The sequence below is a fragment of the Cervus elaphus genome, chromosome 15 (assembly GCF_910594005.1).
Source record: "Cervus elaphus chromosome 15, mCerEla1.1, whole genome shotgun sequence".
In the NCBI taxonomy this organism is placed as follows: Eukaryota; Metazoa; Chordata; class Mammalia; order Artiodactyla; family Cervidae; genus Cervus; species Cervus elaphus.
The window spans coordinates 55,246,799-55,254,638 of NC_057829.1; the positions used below are offsets into that span (position 1 = coordinate 55,246,799).

General features: G+C 40.3%; 1 long non-coding RNA gene across 1 annotated transcript in view; it reads left to right on the top strand.

The window, feature by feature from the left end:
* LOC122708986 overlaps positions 1–403 on the top strand; it is a 255,778-nt gene extending 255,375 nt beyond the window's left edge. The window contains exon 5 of the long non-coding RNA XR_006345373.1: positions 247–403. This is a non-coding gene — a long non-coding RNA (uncharacterized LOC122708986). The remainder of the gene's footprint in view (positions 1–246) is intronic.
* Positions 404–7,840: the final 7,437 nt, after the last annotated feature.

Below are 7,840 nucleotides of genomic sequence, written 5' to 3' on the forward strand. Positions count from 1 at the left end.
TATGCTGAGACATCACTGTCTCCTTCAACCGACTGATGTGGGGACTTCAAAAGGCAAAACAATCATACCTAGGACCCACAACTTCTGGGACCTAGAAAACCGTTGAATTATAAGTGTTTTGGAGGAATCTCAGAAATATTTGGGGAAGGTCAACTCTCTTCTCTGAGTATTTTTAACTAAAGAGCAATGGGGAGTCTTCATAGCAGGAGTTTTATGGGGTTAATGTAAATACATTTGTACTCTTAGCTGGCTGGTGATGGCTGAAACATCTGAGTTTCAGGAATAGTTTCCTAACAGTGAGAGAGGATTCAAGATTGCATTGCCTCTAGTGAAAGTGAATTGAGTGGCTGAAGCCTGGATACTTCTAGTAAGCAGGAATTGCTGAGGGGATTTGAATCCTCAGAATCAAAGGTAAGAGAATTTCTGTATAACATTCTTACTGGGCAGTTCCCCCCCCCACACACCAGTTTTCTTATCTGTCTCTTGGACTTTGCTGTGTTGCTATGAGGCTGCATATCTTTATCACTTTAGTCAATAGTTCTTATTTTCATAGTCAAGAACGTGGGGGAACACGAGGACAGAGTGGCAACAGATGAGAGTCACGAGAGGCAGCTTTGGAAAAACAAACCTTCTGTAGGCTTATAGATCTTATAGGAATTTAGTTCACAGTTACTTTGAGGATCCTGGATAGTTGCTGAAAATCTGTGCAGTAGGATGTGAGGAACTTCAAGTGCAAAGTTATGTTCTCCATCCTTCCCACTTGCCCGTATGGCCACAACAGAATTATACAACTGATGAGAGATTTTTATAGGTTTTCTCAGCAGGATAGCACATTGATCATTTGGGGGCTTATTGAGGAAAATTGTCAAGCAGTCAACGGGTGCTTCCACATTGGCAAGCTGGCCCCATTACCAGCCTGGTTTAAATAACTTGACAGCACAGAGTGTCAACAGTTCAGGCTCTGATGGATCACTTTAGACAGGGGAAAAACTAAATTACCCTTCCAATGGGCTGATAAGGTTGAAATATGTAAAGAGAAACAGAGTTCTCCTTGGAAAATGTCCACTATAACATTTGAATCATAATGTAGCAGAGCCTGAGAACAGGAAGATTAATGATAATCTAGGAGAGTAAAATTAAGTTCTTTAGAAAAGTGAAAGAATTGGGGCAAAGTTATAGATATGATAACCCAAAACTCTCCCGCTTTGCTCTGTCAGTATGGGCATAGAATGTCTCTGACAACCTACCTGGTGCCAGGGGAAAATGACATTTTGCAAAAACAAACATACCAACCAACCAAGCCAACAACCAATTCAAAATTATTGTGCTATTTGTGAGCTTCGTTTTATTTAACCTTGTCCTTGTAAGTTAATGGGTCAAGACAGAAGTCCATTACTGGAGTTGTTATTTAAATTGCTTTGTTTGGGAGGAGAACTTTAGCCTCTTTTATGTTCTGTGTGTGCAAAAGTTTTTGTTTATAATATTAAATTTTCTACTGGCTATTTTATGGTGTAGATAACCTTTAGCAACATCTGTTTTATCCTTGTAAAAATATTCCCTTATGCATCTTGTATAAATATTAAAATCCTCAAGCCATCCCTTCATGAAATTCATTCTTCTTTTACAAAGAAATTGAAGAAGCCAGCTGATTTCAGTTAAAATATTATATATAAAAGTTATTATTGCCTCCACATACTAAACCCACTTTCACCCCTTTGCTTTTACCTAAAAAAAAATTTTTTTTTAATCCCATTATTTAGAGTCAATGCAGAGACACAAAACTGCCCTGGGGCTCATAAAGTCTGAGTAACAAAATAGAGAAATGAAAAAAGAGAAAATATAGGACAAAACATTACTGTCTCCCCAGAACAGTTGCAGAATTGAGGTGTGTATGAGGCATGGGTCTATTTTTCAGATCACTTTAATCCTCTTTCATATTGCATGTTTTGACTTGGCCATTGTAAGTACTTTTAATCGGTTGCAGTAAAATAGCTTTGGCTTTCAACTTGAGTTTAAAAATATATTATGCAAATATATATGATTATAAAAATTACCTCTGTACACAGAAATGGAACATGACGTTAACTTGTTTTTTGGTTTAATAGAGGAGTTTGCCTTATGTCTGAAATCTTTATACAACATATATATTCTGAGCATATGCTGTATGATAAGTCTTCTGCTAGGTATAAATTATGCAGCTATCATGGGGTCAACATTTTTTATACAGCATACTCAGATGTCTAAAAAGGAGGTGAGATATATAAATTGGAATGATTTCCTTCCAGAGGGGCTGGGAGTTGTAAGAAGAACCATCTTGACAATCAATGTATTTCAGTCTCTGCTAGGATTAAATAGTTTTCCTCTTGTTTAGTTCAGTCTCTTTTGGGTTCAAGCTTCTGCTCCCTACCAGGCTATGTTTATCTTTCAAGTGTCCATCCCATATCGTCTCCCTCCCCAAGATGGAATCAGTAAGGATGGCAAATCATGCATCTCCTCTGGAAAACAGAGGCAACTGTTATATATATGGGTCCTTGTGTCATCCTGTAGTTCTTTTTTTAAAAAAATGTTATTGAATTATAATTGATTTACAATGTTGTATTTAATTTCTGCTATACAGCTCAGTGACCATACATCTGTTCTTTCTCATTCTTTTTCTGTTATGGTTTATCATAGGGTATTGAATATAGTTCTCTTACTATACAATAGATCCTTGTTGTTTATCCATCATATATATAATAATTGCATCTCTTAATTCTAAACTCCCAGTCCTCTCTCTCCCACCTCTTCCCCATGTTGGCGACCACCAATCTGTTCTCTATATCTGTGAGTCTGTTTTTGTTTCATGTGCTATGTGTGTGTGTATTAGATGCTCAGTCATGTGAGACTTTTTGCAACCCTATGGACTGTAACCTGCTAGGTTCCTCTGTCCATGGGATTCTCCAGGCAAGAATACTGGAGTGGATAGCCATTCCCTTCTCCAGGGGATCTTCCTGACCCAGGGATCAAACAAAGGGCTCCTGCATTGCAGGGAGATTCTTTACAGTCTGAGTCACCAGATATGTTCATTTGTGTCATATTTTAGATTACACATATAAGTGATAGCATTTGTCTCTTTCTGAATTACTTTGCTTAGTATGATAATCTCTAGGTCCATCCACATTGCTGTATATGGCATTATTTAACTTCTTTTATGGCTGTGTTACTGACCTCTTGTTGAGATGTCCTTGTCCACTGAGTGGCCAGCTCTTATCTGAGGTACATGATTGGTCACGTCCTATTCGCTCAGTACAGGCAGCATTCCCTGGGATCTCCACCATCTCCCTGCTGACCAGCCAAGGCCTGGCCCATCTTCCCTGAAGCCATCACTCAGCAAACCTACTGGACCAGAGCCATCAGTTATGTGTCTCCTGCAAGGTCACAGGAGCTTCTGGTGCCCACTCTGTGACTCTTTCTCTATCCAACACCCTTGCACTTCCACCAACGCCATTTTATCCTGGGTGGCTGCATCCTCTGAGGCTGGCTTCTCTCAAGAACAGGGCACGGATTCCTCTTGGCTCAGCTTCTCCCTCTGCTGCAATACATCGGGACCTTTTATATCATTTCCTTCCCTGTTGGCTCAGTGATAAAGAATCTGCCTACAATGCAGGGGAGCCAGGTTTGATCCCTGGGTCAGGAAGATCCCCTGGAGGAGGGAATGGCAACCCACTACAGTATTCTTGCCTGGAGAATCCCATGGATGAAGGAGCCTTGTAGGCTACAGTCCATAGGGTCACAGTCAGACATGACTGAAGTGACTGAGGACACGGGCACTTCTTCCAAAAGTGTATATAGAAAGGAGGATTTGCATAAGGTTCCCCAGGCTTTGGCTTTATGGGCTTTTGCCGACAAAGCTCCATTTAGTCAAAGCTATGGTTTTTCCAGTAGTCATATATGTGAGAGTTGGGCCATAAGGAAGGCTGAGTGCTGAAGAATTGATGCTTTTGAACTGTGATGTTGGAGAAGACTCTTGAGAGTCCCTTGGACTGCAAGGAGATCAAACCAGTCAATCCTAAAGGAAATCACCTCTGAATATTCATTGGAAGAACTGATGCTGAAGTTGAAGCTCCAATACTTTGGCCACCTGATGCAAACAGTCGACTTCTTAGAAAAGACTCTGATGCTGGGAAAGATTGAAGGCAGGAGGAGAAGGGGATGACAGTGGACGAGATGGTTGGATGGCATCACTGACTCAATGGACATGAGTTCGAGCAAACTCCAGGAGATGGCAAAGAACAGGGAAGCTTAGCGTGCTGCAGTCCACGGGGTCACAAAGAGTCAGACACGACTGAGTGACTGAACAACAACCACCCCAGGCTGCAGAACCAGAAAGCATTTCACCTGGTTTCTGTGAAGTAGGGGTTGCCTTACCCTGCAGCACAGCTTGTTTACACTACAGTTTTTAGCAAAGCATTTCTCCTGTGATAGGTCAAGATGAATTAGGTAAACTTTGAAAAATCCCTTTTCTCTCTGGAGAAAATTTTGTTTTTGAGATGAATGTTGCCCATTCCAAGTATTACAGGTGAATAAACTTCACTTGGGGGCTTCCCTTGTGGCTCAGCTGTAAAGAATCTGTCTACAAATGCAGGAGACGTGGGTTTGATCCCTGGGTCGGGAAGGTCCCTGGAGAAGGAAATGGCAACCCACTCCAGTACTCTTGCCTGGGAAATCTCATGGACAGAGGAGCCTAGGAGGCTACAGTCCATGGGGTTGCAAAGAGTCTGGCATAACTTAGCAATTAAACAACAACAATAAACTTCACTTGTGAGGCAAGAATTGAAGATACTCTCTTGAGATATACCAAGATACCACAGTGGTCTGCAGGTGGTGAGAAAGAGAAAGTTGGGTCCTAAGCCCAGAACCTGCCTCAGTGTGACCTCCACCAATGCATGTTGCTATCCCCTTTCTCATTGAGGTCCACTCCTAGGCTTCAGCCTGCTCACTCTCCAAATCTCTCCCTTTGTCTTATAACACGTTCCCCCATGGCCTCCCATTTTCTGTACCTTTAGACTATAAACCAGTCTAGGACTATAAATTATTTATATGCATTACCATGAGATTTCTAGACTGTCATCTTATTCCTTTCTTTTTGACAGCTATCTACTTTAAGATAAAGGGTAGGGAAAACAACGCTGTCTACAACAAGAAGCTCTGAGGATGGGGTAGAATTCAGCGAAGTATGTTCCCATGCTTTCCTCAGTCACTCATGTGAATTAAGACAAATAAAGCATTGCACTTCCACTACAGACACCAAGGTCAGAGCTTCTTCTTTGGCCAAAGAGGAAAGAGGAGGAAATCTCTTATTTCTAAAATCTGTTGTAAGACTACATTATCAAAGGAAGAGAAGAAATACTTAAAAGGAGAAAAAGGACTGCTAAAATCAAGGCTATTTATTGTCACCCTGCTTATTTAACTTATATACAGAGTACATCATGTGAAATTCTGGGCTGGATGAAGCACAGGCTGAAATCAAGATTTCCAGGAGAAATATCTATAACCTCAGATACGCAGATGATACCACCCTTATGGTAGAAAGTGAAGAGGAATTAAAGAGCCTCTTGATGAAACTGAAAGAGGAGAGTGAAAAAGCTGTCAAAACTCAGCATTCAAAAAACTAAGATCATGGCATCCCGTCCCATTGCTTCATGGCAAATAGATGGGAAAACAATGGAAAGAGTGACAGACTTTGTTTTCTTGGGCTGCAAGGTCACTGCAGATGGTGACTGCAGCCTAGAGATTGAAAGACGCTTGCTCCTTGGAAGAAAAGCTATGACCAACCTAGACAGCATATTAAAAAGCAGAGACATCACTTTGCCAACAAAGTTCTGTCTAGTCAAAGCTATGGTTTTTACAGTAGTCATGTATGGATGTGAGAGTTGGACCATGAAGAGGGCTGATTGCCAAAGAATTGATGCTTTTGAACTCTGGTGTTGGAGAGGACTCTTGAGAATCCCTTGGATTGCAAGTCAATCCTAAAGGAAATCAGTCCTAAATATTTATTGGAAGGACTGATGCTGAAAATGAAGCTCCAATACTTTGGCCACCTGATGCTAAGAACTGACTCATTGGAAAAGACCCTGATGTTAGGAAAGATTGAAGATAGGAGGAGAAGGGGACAACAGAGGATGACATGGTTGGATGGCATCACCAACTCAGTGGACATGAGTTTGATCAAGCTCTGGAAGTTGGTGATGGATAGGGAAGCCTGGCGTTCTGCAGTCCATGGGGTCACAAAGAGTCAGACACAACTGAGTGACTGAACTGAAAATTTATGACATGTTTTTCCACAAGTATTTAAATATTCCTCAAGCCTTTCCACTTACAACAAGGACAATGGATACTCATTTATGTGTGTGTGTGTTTGAGTGGTGATGGAAACATCTTTGCTTGAAATCTCGTGTTTTAGTTTATGTATGAGAAAATTTTATTCTAATCTAGAATATATCTCTCTTTTAATGGAAAGAAAATGACCTCATAGTAAAATTACTTTTCAGTGTTTATCTTTTGGTAGGACTCCAACCTTAGGTTGAGAACCACTGCCTTATTCTCTTTACTGAAGAGGGTGTATGGAAGAAATGGCTAGCTGTCCACCAAAATTCACTCTCCCCTTCCACAATGTGGAGTCATTTGGGGAGGGAGCTGAAACGAGGGACTACATTTCTCACCAGTCACCTCCAACTCCACATTCTCCACCAGCATCTGAGTATGAACTTGTGATTTGTTTTAGCCAATGAACTATGAGCAGAAGAAATGCTTGTTGCCCATGTTCCAGAATGCTGTGATTGAGAAACTGATTTGTACCTTACACCGGTCAGAATGGCCATCATCAAAGTCTACAAACAATAAATGCTGGAGAGGGAGTGGAGAAAAGGGAACCCTTCTACACTGTTAGTGTAAATGTAGATTGGTAAAACCACTGTGGAGAACAGTATGACGGTTCCTTAAAGAACTAAAAATAGAACTACCATATGCTCCAGCAATCCCACTCCTGGCCATACATCTGGAGAAAACCATAATTTAAAAAAATACATGCACTTCCTCAATGTTCATTGCAGCACTATTCACAATAGTCAAGACATGGAAGTAAATGTCCTTCAACAGATGAATGGATAAATAAGAAGTGGTATATTTATATAATGGAATACTACTCAGCCATTAAAGGAATGAAATGAAGCCATTTTGCAGCAACATGGATGAACCTAGAGATGATCGTACTAAGTGAAGGAAGTCAGACAGAGAAATACAAATACCATATGATTATCACTTATAAGTGTGGAATCTAAAAAATGATACAAATGAACCTATTTACAAAACAGAAACAGGCTCACAGACTTTGAAAGCAAATTTATGCTTAATAAAGGGGAAAGGTATGGGAGGGAGGGATAAATCAGAAGTTTGGGATTAACATATGCACACTACTGAAAACACCTAGTATAGGTGAAGTTTTATATCTGAAAAAAGTTAAAATGAGGTGTAGTCAAGACTTGATTCTGAATGACCTCTTCCTTTTTCACAGTAATATTGAAAAGTCCGTCTTTTTTGGATGGGGCTTAGCAGAGAATATCAACTACATCAATGAACATATTTACTGAGTTCAAAACACTTATTATTCTGCTAAGAGCTCCACATTTATCTTATGTACTCTTTATAGAAATCCTTAGAGAATTTAATTTGCACACTATCATACAAGTGGAAATGGACAGAAGTGTAATTTGAACTCTGACCTGTTGGAATTCTGAAGACCATGTCTTTTCTATGAAGCAATGTCATTCTCCTTCAGTCAGTCAGTACAGTCGCTCAGTTG